This window comes from Dama dama, chromosome 30, assembly GCF_033118175.1.
Source record: "Dama dama isolate Ldn47 chromosome 30, ASM3311817v1, whole genome shotgun sequence".
In the NCBI taxonomy this organism is placed as follows: domain Eukaryota; kingdom Metazoa; phylum Chordata; class Mammalia; order Artiodactyla; family Cervidae; genus Dama; species Dama dama.
The window spans coordinates 29,462,608-29,481,170 of NC_083710.1; the positions used below are offsets into that span (position 1 = coordinate 29,462,608).

General features: G+C 38.0%; 1 protein-coding gene and 1 non-coding gene across 2 annotated transcripts in view; one reads left to right on the forward strand and one right to left on the reverse strand.

Moving 5' to 3' along the window:
• The window catches only part of NBEA (neurobeachin), a 649,896-nt gene that overhangs the window by 139,470 nt on the left and 491,863 nt on the right, over positions 1–18,563 (reverse strand). The gene's annotated exons all lie outside the window — the stretch shown is intronic.
• Positions 17,132–17,203, forward strand: TRNAE-UUC (transfer RNA glutamic acid (anticodon UUC)). Its single transcript has one exon. It is a non-coding gene; the product is annotated as a tRNA-Glu (tRNA).

The window sequence follows — 18,563 nt, forward strand, 5'->3', positions numbered from 1 at the left end:
CCTTAATCATTTGCTTCTCTTACTACTGTATCTCCTATTGCTTAGCACAGTGCCTAGCACACTGCACAAACTCAATAAGTACTCTGCCCAGTGATTAAATGTTAGGTATATTTAAAGTCAGGCAGTCTGTAGTAGCAAAAATATAACAATCGGCACAATTATGTTAATGGATGGCTGGGATTGAAGGGGCATTTAAAAGACCCAGGCACTGGAACTCAGATGGAATTTCAGTTTTGCACAAGGCTTGATGAGACATTCCCATTTGTACTTTACTATGGGATTTCCCTGGTCGCTCAGATGGTAACAAATCTGCCTACAATGCAGGAGACCGGGGTTCGATTCCTGGGTCAGGAGGATCCCCTGGAGAAGGAAATGGCAATCTACTCCAGTATTCTTGCCTGGAGAATTCCATGGACAGAGGAGTCTGGCAGGTTACAGTCCATACAGTCCATGGGGTCCCAAAGAACAGAACCCTGACGGCGTTCTGTTACTGGCCTCTTCCATGCACTTCTGAGCCTGGGTATACTGACCCCGTGGCCAGTCCCAGAGCTGATCAGGTTGGAAGAATGTCCCCATTCATAAGAGGGAATCAATGAAAGATATGCTCCCTCCTTCCTCTGGACATTCTTGTATTTATGCTGATTTGGGGGAGTGTTGAAGCCATACTGCTACTGGTGTGAGAATAAGGACACACAAGGATGACAGAGTGGAGATGGGGAACGGACCTGTCTTCCTGAAAACATGTAGAAGCAGCTGAATCAATCGACCCAAGAGACATATGTAATTCAGGACTTACAAGTTTATGATACATGATATCTACATACACATAAAGCCATTTGAGTTAGGGTATCTGTAAGTCAGGACTTACCATTTTGTGACACATACACACATACTACATACACATATACATAAAAGTCATTAGAGTTAAGGTATCCATTACTTGCAGCTGATACAAACTAATTACCTGATGCAACTTTCATGTCTTTGTTATATGAAGAAGGAAAGTGCCTATTAATACACAAACACCTACACACCCTCCAAAATAGGAGCTTTCTGTACTGTTTGCTCATGTTCCTGTGAACCTAAACTAAAACTAAAAAACTAAGGTCTATTAACGTTTTAAAAAATACGCAGAAATTACACATTTTCATACATTGTATACATTCTAGAATAGTTTTCACTCTTTGTCTGCCTGACAAAGTTCTGCCACATAATAGAAGCTGACTGTTCAAAAGACATTTCCTCAAAAAGATACTTACTATTTATCAAGTATCTGCCAGGTAGGTGCTAGGTTCATCAAGAACCAGGAAGACAATATGAATGTGAATAATTTTTTTCCCCAAGTTTTAAAGACTTCTACTTTTTCTGTGAAAAATTAGCAATTGAAGGCTATTTCCATACAATACCAGTTCATAGTGTGTTTTTACTTGAAAACCAGAGTGTTCCTGGGCACTCACAGGTGCATCCTCGGGGTTCCTAAGAATTTGTTTTTCTTTTCTCTCACAATAAGAGCTTTTCTCCAATTACTGTCTCCCAAAGAGCAGCCATAAAATGAAATCCAATCTTCATGCAGGGAATTTGCATGTGGGAACTCTTTAGATGGGGCCTTATTTTAATGTGCGTCTGCTCACCACAGGATGAGGTTACCCCTGACACATTTCTTCATACTGCCAGTTTGTACCAATAAGCATGCACATTGTTAGCACTCAGTTTGCTGGACTATGGTCATTTTTCATGGACCTGTATGTTGTGCTGGAGGAGGAAGAACTTAGACTTTAGAGGAGGAAGTCTGACTCAATTCCTTCTGAACTGTGTAACTCTGGGAATGTTCCCTAACATAACTGGGACACAGTTTCCACTCACATGAAATGAGAATGATCATATTCACTGTACACAGCTGTTGTATTCAATGAAATAAGACTGAAAGTATTGAGCAGAGAGGCTGGCACAAAGGTAGTGCTACATAAGTGTGTTGAACAAATGAACCCACAACCTCCCCAGTAGGATGCTAGTGAAGCTCACAGCCAGGAGTGATGAGAGCGGACACTGCTGTGGTCTCAGCCGAGCCTTTCCCAGTGTGCACTGTTCTCTGATCAAACTCAGCTTCTGCAGTTCACATTGGTTCAACTGCCTGGTTATTTGTAAGAATTTGTTCTCATACCCTACTGCTTAGATGGCTTTGGGTGTTCTGTCTGCTGTGTTTGAAGTTTTAATCTAAAAAAAAAAAAAAAAAAAAAAATCCTACTGCTTCAGCTAGAGAGAACTCAGCTACTGGAATCCCTGGTGTTATTTTTACTTCTCTCAGATATCAATATCAGAAGATAATAAACAGCTCTTCAAAAAATGCAACTCAGTTTAAAGGTAAAAAGCTCAGTAAACACACCTTGCTTTTACATGAAAGTCTTCCACAAGTATCTGTAATTGGAGGCAAAAAGGAGGTTTAGAGATCTTTGCCTTTTGTTGGCAATGAAAATAGTATTTCCAGGGTTAGGTATCCTCGGAAGACTCTTCGACATCACCGTGATGCCCCAAGACTACTTTTGTTTCTTCGGTTTATTTGATAGTCCTTGATTGGAAAGCTGTCAATCTGCAGCAAAATACTGCTTTGCTAAGAATTTGCCATGTATCTCTTTTACCTGAGTATCATGGTCAAAACTTGTCTCCAGGCAAAGGGTGACAGAATGTATCATTTGTTCACCAAACAGAAATTTAGCACCTACTAGGTTTCCAGATATTGTGCTGCTGCTACTGCTGCTAAGTCACTTCAATCGTGTCCATAGGCATGTGTCCAACCCCACAGACGGCAGCCCACCAGGCTCCCCTGTCCCTGGGATTCTCCAGGCAAGAACACTGGAGTGGGTTGCCATTTCCTTCTCCAGCGCGTGAAAGGGAAGTTTCTCAGTCGTGTCCGACTCTTAGTGACCCCACGGACTGCAGCCCACCAGGCTCCTCCATCCATGGGATTTTTCAGGCAAGAGTACTGGAGTGGGGTGCCATTGCCTTCTCCGAGATATTGTGCTAGGTGATGGGAATACAGTGGTGACTAAGACAATGATGGTCCCTCCTTTTACAAAGCTTATACTATTTATGCCTTTATAATGAATTGATACAAAAATTCTATTTTACTGGGATGATGAAAAGATTAAGTAAGTTACTGTATTTAACAAGTGTCTCCACTATAAGTGCCAGGGGTTACCTTACTCTAGGCAAGAGGCTTCCCAGAGCATTCCCTAAAGAAAGAATTAACTGAGAGTGACTGCAAACGTATCTCTCAATGAACGTAGCTCCAGTGACCAGGATGCCACTGAGACCACTGGAAGGAGAGTAGTTTACATGATTAAACATGCATTTCAGGAGGACCACTCTGGAAGCAGTGAGGGGAAGGACTGGGAAGGCTGTAAAACTGGAAGTCTGCACTGTGCCAGTAGGAAGTGAAGGGAGTCTAAACTAAGAAAACTGCCATAGGTAGAAAGAGAAAGGAAAAGGGTTCAAAGATATTTATAAGACAGAAATAAGAGGACTTCCAGGGAAGGCAATGGCAACCCACTCCAGTACTCTTGCCTGGGAAATCCCATGGATGGAGGAGCCTGGTGGGCTGCCGTCTATGGGGTCGCACAGAGTCGGACACGACTGACGTGACTTTAGCAGCAGCAAGAGGACTTCAGTGTTTTTCTTTTTCTTTTTTATGTTGAGGTAAAGAAATGAAAGACATGAAAACTGTTGTAGGAGTTTATGGCTCCAATGACTAGGTGAGCGATGCTCTCCACCATGTTCTGGGTTTAGGGTTATGAGTGGATGACAAGCGTCGTGAAAAAGATAAGAGATTCAGGCCAGACTTCAGATGTGATGATCATTCTGCTCGTTACCAGCCATATAAATCATGAACTTTTGCAAAGAAAATGTGTGAACCACAAAAACCACACTTGGCTACTTTAAAGAAATAACCAGTGAATACATTAAAGCATTTAATTTGCTATTAAGGTTTTGCTCTCCAGTAATAATATAAAGAAACCAAATGATGTTATTTCCTCTAGATAGGAGGTTATTTACAGGTCTCAGTCCTAACCCTGTCTTAACGCTGCTTCCCCTGGTGCTCGCCATGGTGTCTGGCACACAGGAGTGGGGGCAGCTGCATGGAGCTCCGCTGCATGTTTCTCCAATACTCATGCTTTACTAAACAAATAAAAATATACACTAGAGATGTCCACATAAACTAATTCATAAAGAGTATTAATATATTTAGCTAATTATAAATTATGTCACGCAGTTAGCAATTTTTTTTTTTTTTGGTCAGAGGGGAAACATTCTTACTGGGTAGGTAGGGAGATTAAAACAGATCCTTCTCCTCATAATTAATGCCATTAAGATTTGGGTGGGGGTATTCCATAGAGGAATAACAAATTAATCTAGATGAGAAGTAGGGAGAAAAAGACATGTATATATATACATATGTATATAATTTTAATAATACATTTCTATATGATATCTAATACACAGAAACAGATACATGAGACAAACCATAATATACCAGTAATCTCCTTCTATAAACACTGAGATACAGTAAAATGCTGCTTAAAAAAAAAAACCAGAAAACAGCACAAATTGCTCTTTCTTGATTAAAAACATGATTAATCTCCCCCAGAGTACAGCTGAAACAATATGGAGATACTATTTTTATCTATAAGACTGGCAAAAATCTAAAACTTTGATTGTAAGGAAAACAGGCAATCATACTGCTGTGTAAAGTCCAGGTTAGTATAACATATTAAGAACATTCTGTCATTGCCTATCAAAAGTGTCAAATACATATGCCCTTTGATGCAGCAGTTTAATTTCTAGGGATTTATCCTGTGGATATATACTCAAGAAAGCAAGATGAAGTATGCAACAGATTTTTCATTGCAGAATTGTTATAATTAAAAAAGAATGGAAAGAAGTGACCATGGGTGGGAAGGAGGAGGACACTAAGTAAAAAAATATACATTGAATAAAAATCTTTAAAAAGTATCAAATAAGCTTACATTATTTGAAATGCCTTTTTAAAGAAAAAAATACAAAGTTACAAATAAAAATTAGCTATGTAAGTGAATAATTCTTTAGGATGAGAATAGAACAATTACAACAAATACTGGAGGCTTAGAAATGTAGGTTTTTGTTTCTTTCTTTTCCCTGAGGCATCTTAAGGCAATTGAGTAAAGTGAGATCACAATACAATCCTTGGTAACCCTGATCTCTCGTAAGGCCCTGTGGAGTAAGGGGGACTGACGTAAAAGCTTCATTAGCTTGCAGTTCACAGGAAATCTACAAGTAAATCTGGGTATCTCGATGATGCATACACTCAAAATAATTTCTAGTTGCCATAAGTTTACTTAATTTCTCAATATACATTTTAATTTATTTTAAAAAATGTGCCAATGTAGATCAGAACTGTCAGGTATGCCTTAAACAGGTAATAATTCCTTAAGTTTGCCATCTCTATAACAAATCTTTTTGACATCACAAGCAATATATTTAGTATTAATATTAAGCACAATATTATGTAATTTTAATTAACATTGTGTTTTTATGTCATTTTTATTAATAGTAAAATACCTAATGCACGTTCAACATTATATTTCAAAGTATTTAAAAGATATTGGATAATCATGGAAAAATACTATTTTCCTGCCCATTAAAAAAAACAAAACAAAAAAAAGATCAATGCTTTCTTGCTCAAGGACTGATACGCCTGTGTTCAGTTACTTTAAACTAGCTTTGCCTGGAAAGCATTTCTCATGTGATGAGGAAAAGATATTTTAATGCATTTTGAAATAAAAACTCTAATCTCTAATAAATGCCTAGGCATCTAGGCATTAAAATGAAATTCAATGGTAAATCAAAGCTAAACAAAAATTGCATTTCCTCAAACTTTTTAGCTCCAAGGTAAGGTTTTACAAAGTAACATTAAAAAGGAAGTTTAATATATGATAGCTGACAATTTCAAACTAATCCCTAACTCTACTTGCTTTTTCTTTTCTGAACCGCTAAAGCAAAGTCCAATAGACAGCAGAAGATGAATCTCAGGTCCAGTACAAGCTTTTCAAACCTAATCAAATGGGTGTAAAAAGATATATAAAAAGATGAAAGTGCTCTGCTTTTACATATGGCAAAATAAATCGGTGAAAAGCTGAAAAAAAGAAGTGAGATGTTCCGTAGGGGCAGGTTAAGTCTGATGCTAATGCTTACTTAAAATGGTGACAGTCTGGAGTGGTGAAGCCTTGCTGGGCTGCTTTAATTTCTCCCTGGAATAGCTCTCTCCCAACCTTCTGCAGCACATCAAAGTCTCAGGAGCTCAATTAAAATTGGATTATATTGAAATGCTCTATCTATGGGAACTGTGTGCTCACTAACACTTTTCTCTCAGTAATACTCCAGATGACAGTTGCCCATCCCAATTTAAACAGTTGTCATAGAGACGGGGAACTAAAGCAGCAGAAACTAACACAAAGGAAAGGTAAGGGCTAAGACTTCTGTGAATGAGGAGCTTGCTTTTTTCAGCAACGCTGTTTATTATACCGAGGACCAAGTACAAGAGACACAAACAGTGTTCCATTTTGTGTCTTGAATGTGAATGGATGATAACTAATGGTAGCACTAAGATTATGTCAACACACATAGCCAAGTGTTTTCTATTTGGGCGTGTTCTGCTTCTACTAGAAATTAAAATCAACTGTTTTTCCCAGTGGAAAGCAGCTATCAGATACTGTGAGAGTAAAGAGACTATGGCTATCAAGCCTATAAAGATGCCAATATCTACTTCTTAATTGCAGGTAAAATCCAGAAAGAATTATTTCTTAGCTAAAGATTTGTTTTCAACAATACAGTTTTAAAAGTTTAAATTTGCGGTTAAAAATGACAGAGCATGACTTGCATGCATGCATGTTTCAAACATACTAATTTTTAACAAATCCAGTTAACTTTAAAAGGGGTCCTAATACTGACAAAAAAAAATTTCTAAATTTGATTCTGTAACTTATTTCTGGTTTTAATTAGTAGGTATTCTATAATCTTCTATAATTTCTCTTCCTGGCATCAGAGTTTATCAACATGGGTGGAAAATTCTGTCAGCTCCCTAAAAGCCCAAGAATGAAGATAGCTTAAATTTCTGGCAGTTCTAAAGAGCAGTGTATTTGAGAGTGTAGGCTGCTACTAATGACACTATGTTCTCATGTAGATGGCATGTCTCTGGCACTAGGAAAACTCTTAACCTTTCTTGTAATTGGCTTATCGCAAGTCCCAAGGTTGTTTTCCAACCACTGTGCGGATCACCATGGAAATAAACCGACTATTGCGATTTTAGAGAGTACTGTGTTTGTTTTGTTTTTTTCTTTTAAGATCTCAATACCTGGGATTCTTTTTCTCTTGGGAAGACTCTGTTAGGATTTTGAAGCAGCAACAAGGCAGAGTGCACAAAGAGCAGGCCAAGAGGGAAGGAAACAAAAATGTGTCAGAAAATCTAAAAACCGCGCAGATCAAAATTTGTCAAAACAAGGCCCTGTTTTAAACCAACAAGGAGGGCCCCTACAGCTTGGGCCTTGACAAAGCACAGACTTTTTATTTATTTATTTATTTATTTATTTTTAGCCCAGCTGTAGAAAACACCATCTAATGAACCTGTCTGGGGCGGCTGTCCCCATCCTGTCAGGCATGTCAGGAAATGACAAGCACTGGGGACAGGCCGCCGCCAGTCATAGACAGGCCTGCCAGCTGGGGAGTTCAGCCCCAATCTAATCACACCACCAGAAAATAACTTTCACGCTTTCAGCCTGACAGGATGGACTCGAGGAAAAAAAAAAAAAATTAGGGCTGGAAACAATGCTTTTTGTTTCAATTACATATCATTTTTATGCAGTAATTAAAAGGAAATTTCCTAACACACACAATGCATGTTACTTTGTATTAATGCAACAAAATGTAAATGTCATTATCAGAAATGGATATAAAGGTTACTTTGCTAATATGGACACAGAAAAAGAAAGTGAGAGCACCTCCATCTCTTGCCATACCTAGGCTATATTGTATCGGGAATTTAACATTGTTTTCAACTTGGTTTATTGATATCATAATCAGTTATCTTCAAAGAGTTTTCTTGTAGAGATCACTGGGGAGCACTGGTGCTGATTTTATTTCTTGCGTTTTGAAAACCAGTATGTATGAACCTGGGTCTCCTGCATCGCAGGCAGATTCTTTATCAACTGAGCCACCAGGGAAGCCCAATGTATGAAGAGAGTAACAGGATAAAACTATGTTCCATCGGCATATTTACTGCATTTGTGAAAGTGCTGAAAGTGTCATTATGAATAAACACGGCCCAGTGAGGACATTATGACTTGGCTTGTGTTTATATTGCACAACTTGAGACAGGGGCTAAAAAGTAGAGTTGTGGTAAAAATCACAGTCTGATTAATTTCTGTGAATCAGATGGTCGTTTTAGCATCAGGTAGATCATCACTTAAGTGTGTTCATTTTACACATAACTATTGAAAGTAAAGTTACATGTAATATGTATAGGTCAACCCTTGGTTCATGATATGACCCCATATAAATAAATGATTATATAATAAAATACACTTTACACTCAGTAGTGTTTTTCAGTCACATTTCCATAGGGTAACTGCAAGCATTCGCATCAAAACAAAAAAGGCTCTGTGTGTATTTATGGCCTGTAAATGCACAGAACAGGCTGAAAGTGCTATTCATTCTGATTGCTAAAAGTACACTCCCACTTATTTTTGAAGTCATGAGTCACAACATTCAATTTAATGGTCATAATATTACATTAAATATTAATACGTTTGAGATATGTTACTGAAAATGTCACTATTGAAAATACAAAGTTAGAATCTAATAACTGCCATGTACTAGTTTGGCTGATTCAGTCAACTTAAGTGACCTCTGTGAGCCAGTTTCCTCATCTATAAAATGCTGAAAATAACGTCTGCCTCATGGGATTGTTGGGGATTAGACAGTGGGCATAGGGTATCTAGCACAATGTCTGGAACACAGTGCATGACTAACAAAGTTGCTACTGCATTTTACTTTAGAGAATCCAAAGAGCAAACAATACAAAATTAGATTTGACTGTCTAAAAATAATACTCCCTATGGAGAGCAAATATGGGGCTGGATATTGATTTTACCGTATAAAAGACAAGTTTTTCCCAATAGCCCAGTCACACTGAAATCACAGTAAGTAAACAGAATGCAGCAACTGAGACAGGAATATGCCTAAACTATGGTTACCACCCAAGTGTTAGTTGCTCAGTCATGTCTGACTCTTTGCATCCCCTTGAACAGTAGCTCACTAGGCTCCTCTCTGCATGGGATTTCCCAGGCAAGAATACTGGAGTGGATTGCCATTTCCTTCTCCAGGGGATCTTCCTGACCCAGGGATTGAACCCATGTCTCCTGCATTGCAGGCAGATTCTTTACCAGCTGAGCTACCAGGGAAGCCCAATTACACTGAAATCACAGTAAGTAAACAGAATGCAGCAACTGAGACAGGAATATGCCTAAACTATGGTTATCACTGCTACTCCCCGCAAACAACCATGAGAATCTCAAAGAATACAAGAGAATAGGACTAAGCTACTCTGTTCTAAGATAACTGAGGTGATGTGGGCATGAATTTAAAATGTCACATTTTCTTATACAAAATATATGTTTCTAACATATAATGACTTCACTCAAGCTTTTGTGTATAATTTTGTCGTTAGTTTGCTCAGTGCTGCGTTCCTGGTGCATTATTTAATTCATTTCAGTCATGTAGGAGTAAGGAGAGCTATGGCCTAATGACCTCAATTTTCACTTAAAGAAACAAATTTCCTTTTTGCAAACTAAGACAATTTTTCTCCTGTCAACCTTGTTTTAAAATATTAACCTTATTCCCATTATAGTAAATATTCATATTTGTCATCCAGGTTTGCTTACAATTGCAACTTTATCAAGTTATAAAATATTGCTCCTGCTCTTACTTTACCTATCCCAAAGAAAAGATGAAAAATAAACATTTTCAATGAATTATCTTTGCTACCGTGTAAATGTGCTTAAAAAATGTCTTTTTTATTTTTGTTTGGCATCAACTAACATCAAGAAAGACAGCAAAACAAGACAAATAGAATATGATTATAGGTTTTCTTGATGATGACTAGATACACTCTTTCTGGAAATCTATGGCCTGCCCTTCTGTTAAAAGCCATCATAATGGATGCACTTATTCTTGGAGTAAAATTACTGGATATATGAAATACTGAAAATTTGATAGGAAGTCTAAATTGAACATGATTAAATTACTATAATGCATCCATAAAATAATGTGGAATTCCTAGGAAAAAAGGAAGAGAACTGAACCATGGTGGAGTACAACTCATATCTGTAATGTTTTGTTTCATAAAAATGATCAAAAGCAAATATGGCACAATTTTACAGTATGTTAAAGGTAGACATCAGATACATGGCATTGATTATATTACTCTTATTTTTTTTTTCTGTTGATGTATTTCACAGTAAGATAATTTAAAATATTAACAAAATGAAAAATACTGAGAATATGCTTTTATATCTATCTCTCTAAAGATGTGCCAAACATTTTCACATGTTCAACTTTATTTAACCATCATAAAGTCACTGTGTGATGGGCAGGGACAGAATTTCTACTTCCATTTTATCAGTGAGACGGAAAAGACTTAATGACGTTAGCCTACTTCCAACAAGGTCAGAAAGGCCCGAATGCTGGTGAAGCTGAGACTACAGCCTCAGAGTTTCCATATAGAGCACATTCTCCCAAAAATATTGGCAGGTTTTCTCAAATGTATTTCATTAATAATATTTTCAGTTATTTCTATAATCATTTAATGTATATCCTGGTAAACATTCAATGATATGCTATACAAGGCACTAAAGCAAAGCAACCATATTAAAAGCAATAAAATTTAATAGACTTCGATAGTAACTCACTGATAAGCATTAATTTGTCTTAAATTTTTTTCTGAAACATGGTAGGACACACAAAAATAAAAAGTAATAAATGTTGTGATTCAGCATAATACTAAACAAATGATGTCAATTTTAGTTATATACATGAAAATTAAAAAAATGGATCCATGTCAAGGATCAGAATACACTGTGCCCTTCCTTCGTAATGCTGTCTGAATAAAAACCTTCTAATCATTCATCCAGGTGGTCTGTTCTCAAAACAGTACCTTGCCTGCTGATCAGGAACATCCAGATAAGTGCTTGCAATTGTACCTCTTCAACATTGTGTAAACAAGCCTTTATTGGGAAGGCAGTTGTTTTCTACTTTTCCATGATATGTAAACCAATATGTTCAATTATAAAATTCACATTATATACACTAATTAATGCTATTTTTAATAATGTGAAATAGAATCCAAGTGATATACTATGGCATTTATGTTTTCCTTGGAAAATGTTTGGCTTAACTGGGTTTGCTAAGAAAGACAAACTCAAGGTTGAAATAAAGGAATTTAAAAATGACAATATGATTCAATGACATAGACCTTAATACAGAATTTACTCTAACTGGAATAAATAATCTATGAATGTGTTGAGGATGGCCCTGTAAATGGAGCTCATAGGAAACACTGATAGGCACTTGTGGGAGCGGAGGAAATGAGTCGCAGGAGATGGGAGGAGGGAGGAGCTTTGGGGGCACTCTCTGTACCCCTTTCCTCATCACATGACATTGCTCAATGCTGACTGGCTGTTTGGAACATACCTGAAGGATCTGATTTGTTCCTTTGGAGCACAGTCAAAAAGAGAAGGCTCTTTCCCTCTTGTAACCTCTAGCACAGTTCTTCCTGATGGACCCTGAGTCAGCTCCAACTGTGGTATAGACCTAGAGGCAGCACCTGAAGCGCTGGAGTCTCCTCTCTGCCATGCCTCAAGGAAAGAGCTCTTATTGAAGACATCCTACCAATTAGCTTCATAGGGGTGATTATCAATCTTCTAGGAATTAATACAGCAAAAGAGTACTGAGGAAACAATGAATATTAAAACATTAGCATGGAATGTGATGAAAAGAGGCTGGCAATATAAGTTCTCAGTTTTAAATGTTTTCATCTAACAGGAAAAGAAAATACACGAATCAAGGATTCATTTTAATTTCAAATAAAGAACATATCAAAGGAAAAAACAGAAAGAAATAAAGTTAAAATAAAAATAAAATCAATATAAAGAGGTAAAAATCTTGAAAGTCTAAAAATGGTTCTTTGGAAAAAAAAGGGAAAAGACACAGCACTTGGTACGTATCTTTAAAATAGAGGGAGAAAAGAGTACACAAATCTAAAAAGCAGGGTTGTAACAATGGATATAGGAAGATGCTTACAATTGAAAATGAATACTCTGAAAAACTATATTTTAAAATAATTTCTATTTTACAATGTTGAGCAACTCCCAGGAGAGGTAAATATTGCTTGGATAGTAACTAACGGTGTCCACATCTGGAGGGGTTTCTTCCACCGTGAGTTTCCACTTCAAGTTACTGTCTCTCAAGCCTGAGGGTCCAGCCCAGACCTTCCCCGAGGCACAGAGCCATCGCCCGGTGTCCCCTTCAGCGGAGTGTCTCACAGGAAACTCAATGCAATATGTCCCACATGAAACTTAGTGAAAGTGAAAACTGAAGGTGTTAGTTACTCAGTTGTGTCCGACTCTTTGCAACCCCATGGACTGTAGCCTGCCAGGCTCCTCTGTCCATGGGATTGCCCAGGCAAGAATATTGGAGTGGCTTGCTATTTCCTTGCTCCAGGGGATCTTCTTGACCCAGGGATCAAACTTGGGTCTCCTGCACTGCAAGCAGATTCTTTACCATCTGAGCTACCAGGGAAACCTATTTTCCTTAAAACTTGCTCGTCTTTCTTAAGAAAATTAAGCTTAAATGATTGATCATTCTGAAGTCAAGAATGAATTTCTGTGAAAATTAACTTTGTACTTTATGAGTTAGGTGATTACATTCAAAGTACTTAAATTCTTGAAGGCTTATATTTCTTATCTATCAAATAGTGAAAATAAGATAAAAATTCACAGAGACATTATGATGAGTAAATAAAACAATGACTAGGAAAATCTCTAGCATGGTGCTTTTGTGTGACATAATTGCTCAGAAAAAGTGGTAATTATTACAGTAGTAAAGTTCCCGTTATTATCTCAATGGATGGCACTATCATTCATGAAACAATCAAAGCTGAAAATCTGGAACTTATCTGTAAATGTTTTTGTTACTTTAATCCCTATCTCCCAACTGATGACTAAACAATGTTGATTCTAGCTTCAAGTGAAAGTCACTCAGTGGTGTCAGACTCTTTGCCACCCCATGGACTATATCCTGCCAGGTTCCTCTTTCCATGTAATTCTCCAGGCAAGAATACTCGAGTGGGTAGCCATTCCCTTCTCCAGGGGATCTTCCCAACCTAGGGATTGAACCCAGGTCTCCCACATTGCAGGCTGATTCTTTAACATCTGAGCCACCAGGGAAGCCCTCCAAACAGTTCACAAATCTGCCCTTTCCTCTCCATTTCCAGGTCTAAAGCCCTCACTTGGCCTATAGCAAGTCTCTTAACTGGATCTGTAATCTGTTTTGATCCATGGGATACCCTGTAAATTATATGTATGGTGTACTCACTTTTCCCCAGTCACAGCTGATTGAGACCAGGGTGAACACCTGTTTCAGACACTAGACAATCAGATTCCCTCTCCTTGAAATTTGAAACTGGAATTTTAGTTTGTATTGGAGCAGAAATAAATTGTAGGGAGCCAGTGAGGCTTCTTTGGGGTTTTGAGCAGGGAAATTTAGGGAAATTTAATCAGTGGAGAGAAATAACAACAGAGCAGAAGCAGAGACAAGAGACCACATGGCCAAAAAAGGGAGAAATCTAGACTCTCCAAATCTAGAAATTTAGGTTTTCCAACATTCAGTTCCAGTCTCCCATCAAGCTCCAGCTGTACTTGTCATTGGATGTAATAAATCACCCCTAACTGCTTAAAATAAGTGCTCTTTTAATATAAGCTGGTTTGAGTTCTATTTCCTGCAGTCAAATGATTCCTGAAAGTTCATACTTGTGATAATAATGGAATCAAGATTAGAACTTGTGCCTGGCACTTGGCTGCTTAAATCCTATCAGATTCTATTTTCTCCTGCAGGGTTCTTGACTAAGAAAACACACAAAAATAATACTAATCAGGTACAAAGCTAAGAACTTTAAAATAATTAATAGCTGACACTGCCCTCTGTCACTGCATGGCTATTCTGGCAAGAGTTGGATTGAAGAATTTACTATTGATCTGAATCCAAAGCAAGGCTTCCACCACCCAGCATGAAAAGAAATTTGGGGGTATAGAGACCTGGATAGCTCTGTGGGGAAAAATGGCTGGGCTTCAAAAGAGACCTATCTCAACTTGATGATTCTACAGAACAAGGTAGAAGAAAGCAGGCTGGCTAGCCTATCTTGAGAGATCAGTTCTGTCCAGATGTGTTTACCTCATGGGAGCCCTGACAATTTAACATTATACTGATCCTACCAGTAGTGAATTTTTATGGGTCACTGAATACTGCGAATTCTGGAAAATCAGAGTAGAAATTTCTTTCCCGTGGGAACAAAAACAAGCAGTAGTTTCTTCTCTATGGACAAAGCAGAGATGTGAGGAAATAAAAGGATCTCACCTCAACAGAAGTTTCAGCAGTAAAAATTGTCCAGACAGAAAAAGTTGGGCTATGGTATGTCATAAATAAATCGTGTGTTTCAAGAGCAACCTCGCCAACTGAGGCAATAAAAACACGCTGAAACCTCCAATGGATTTTATTCTGGTTTAAGAGAGAGGACACTTGTGAGAAGTGTGAAGACTGTGTTATTTTCCCCTGCAGGGTCAAGAAGGAAAGACAGTCAGGATGAAAGTAACAAACAACCATAGTGGAAAGGGGGAAGACCAATTCCTGGAGCTATTGGGGAAAAGGATGGTGGTCACTTGGGTGGTGTCCCTTAGAGTCTGGTGGTCAGGATGTCCCAGGTTTATCTGCATCTGTGCTCCTGTAACCCCAGATAGTCTTACCTGCTCCTCGTTACTGTCACCACTAGCAGATCCCCTCCTCTCGGGCCCTTATTCTATTAAATGCCCCTGTCCTCAGTGCCACCAGAGCTAAGCAGAAGAAACATTTCAGTCTGACTGGCACAGGGACAGACATGCTGCCTGACGCATTCTTACCACTGGAGCATTGGTTCACTTGGTGACTTTATCACTGAGGCATAGTTGTACATGGCAACTGCATCACCATGAGGCACTTTAGGCTTGCCTTCTTACCTGAACAAATCAACAGATAACATTAGGCTTCCTAAAGTATACGGACTCTTGTCTACATTATACTGAGTGCTATTTTCAGACTTTTGCTCACATTATCTTTAAAAATACATGAAACTAACATCTTATTCATTGATGCCTAGGAAATCAAAAGGTAAATGAGATAACATTATTATCAAAATCATTTCTATGTAACTATTTGGGGACGCCAATGTGATAAGCACTATATAAAGCCAATTAGAGACTTGAAAGATCTTACCTTTAAAAGACTATCAGTTGAAATATAAAATTAGAATGAACTCATAGGTGCAAACAACTGACTGCAACTAAAGTCCTAACTTCTCTGACAGTAAGGAGTGTCATTTTGTGCACCAGGAAGCAGTCTAAAATTTTGAAATCTGGGTAATGTGAGACCATGAGAAAATGTCTACATTTCCCTCCCCAAAAGACTGGATTCAGAAACAGTTTATAAAAGAAGTAAAAAAGAGGCCTTAACAAATAAGGGAAGTTTGAATTCTAAAAGAAAGAAAGAAAAAGACATTTAGGCATAACAGCTTGGCAGGCAATTTGAAAGGCTAAGTAGAGTTGTCCTGGTAATTTGTAGATGTTTACTTCTTGTCTCCATAACTGAGCATCACAATGTGCTAAGGGTGGGAGAGGAGCTAAGTCTACTTCTTCTGCCATTCTCTCTGCTTGATTTGGGCCAATGGTTTGTCTCTTACAGTCATCTGAGGGGCAGCATGTACAGTGGAAAGGGTCAGGCGCTATGAACTAGCCCACAAAACTCCTCTCCCAATGGTAGGTTCCAGGCGACATTCTCCCTGACCCAAACTCTATCAATAACTGGAATCATGTGACTAGTGCTGACTGGCAGGGAAACCATGTGTACTCACACCGACTGGGCATTTGTTCATGAAAAATACTATGCTGTTTTTTATGCTTCTCATAAAGCTGCAGGGGTGTGTTTTTCTCTACGTTTAATAAGTAATAACCATTCTACCCATCATCTGACATAATCATGACTAATGCTTCCTGTCTTCCCTAAATTGAGGAACTTGAATCAACACAGGAGTCAGAGTTAAGAATGCCTGTCGTATAGCATCTCTCTCACTAAGACAAGGATGCGTAGAGCCTAGTGGTGTGGTGGAAAAGCATGGACTCGGGCATTAAATAAACTTCAGTTCCACTTGTGATTCTGTCATTACACTGCTTTTGTGCTTTGCAGAAAGTAATTTGGACTCTCAGGGTCTATTTCCACATCTGTAAAACAGGGATAAAAAAATACTGATATTTTAGGACTGTATAAGAAATAAATAAATATAATAAAGTGCCCTATATTTCGCTCTTTCCTTATCTCCATGTACCATCAATATAAGTAAGGGAATGGTGTTGTGTTTAATAAATTTGATTCATATGCCACATGAAAAGAGCACTATCTTCCCAACCAAGCAGGCCACTTCATGAAGGCAGATTCTTTACACCCAGGACTGAATAAAGGTAACTCTTAGATAATAAATCGGGATGTACAAATCAGCATTCTAATGTTAATGTTAAATGTTAAGTAATCAAAAGGTTAAGATTAAATTTTGACATAAGAAAGTCAAAGCTCAGTCATGTATAAGGAAAAATAGTATAAAAGTATAATATAATATTCATATATATACAATATATATAGTATGTATAAATATATTATATATATGTAATATAATTATAATATGATCATATTATGATATAGTATAATAAAAAGTATAATAGTATAAATAGCATAAAAGTACTGGAGGAATTCCCTAGTGGTCCAGTGGTTAGGACTCAGTACTTTCACTGCTGTGGCCCGGGTTCAATTCCTGGTCAGGGAACTAAAGTTCCCCAAGCTGTGCAGTGTGGCCTAAATAAATAAATAAAAGAACTTGATTGCGATTGTTTGAGAATTTGATTTCATTCAAATTCAACAAATACTTATTTGGATTCTTGTTAGATTTCATCTGTTCTGGAGCCAGGAAAACTTGGATAGAAATTAAGTGTATGGGGATTTCAGAGAGAAACAGATACAGTTAATGGTTTGGGGGAAAACTTCTTATTAAAGATGATATTTGATATGGGCTTTTTAAAATGTGGAAAAGGGATGGAGGATGGGATTCAGCAGCCTATAAAGGTAGGAGAGGCTTCTAATGTCAGGTTGAAAAATGTCAAACTAATTAAAATTGGCAACAAGGCCTTGGTGATTAGAAGAACGGTTTCTTTTAAGATAGGAAGTGAAAAGAAAATTTAGGAAGAAAAAGAAAATGATGCATTTGGTTTGGGGTAAGCAAGCCATCCTGAGAGGACTCCCTAGGAGAGCAGGCAGCTAAGACTATGGAGCAACAGCAAGAAGACAAGACGAGGAGATGTTTGGCATTATCTACACAAAAAGAGCTGAAAGTACAGAAAGGGATTCGGTCTCTAGGCTAAAGGATGAAGGGGACTGAAAGGATGCACCTCTGGAGATGAGACAGTCTATATTAAGGTCGCAGCGGAAAGAAGAGCAGCCAGTGGAAAAGACTTAAGGGCCAGTGAGTTACTAAAAAAGTGCTTGAGGATTTGGGAAGCTCGGTGTGAAATGCTGTATAGAAACTGGAGAATACTAAGACATAAAAAAGCCACTGAATTTAGACCCTGACGGATCTAAAAATACAGGATAGATGTAAAAAGGTAACAGGATTTTGACTGAATATATAAGATATGTGTTGCTTCAGTTGTGTCTGACTCTCTGTGATTCCATGGTTCCTCAGTCCATGGGATTCTCCAGGCAAGAATACTGGAGTGGGTTGTCACGCTCGCCTCCAGAGTATCTTCCCAACCCAGGGATCAAACTTGGGTCTGTTCCATTTCCTGGGTTGGCAGGCACGTTCTCTACCACTTGCGCCACCTAGGAAGCCCATATAAGATGCCGTAAAGACAAAGGAAAAGGGCTATGTAGTGTTTGAACAAATATGAGCTTCAGAGCCAGGAAAACTTGGGTGTGAATCTTTGACGTTTCAAAGTTGTGACATCTTTAATGTCAAGCTTTTTCTTTTGCAAAGTGATGATAATGATGTCTAACTGCCTTAGTTGTTGTGAATATTAAATTTGGATATCGTATGTAAAGTGCCTAGTACAGTGTCTGCTCACATTATGTGCTTGATGAATGTTAGTTTCTTTCCACTTGCTCCATGGAGAACATCAGGCAAAAGATAACCC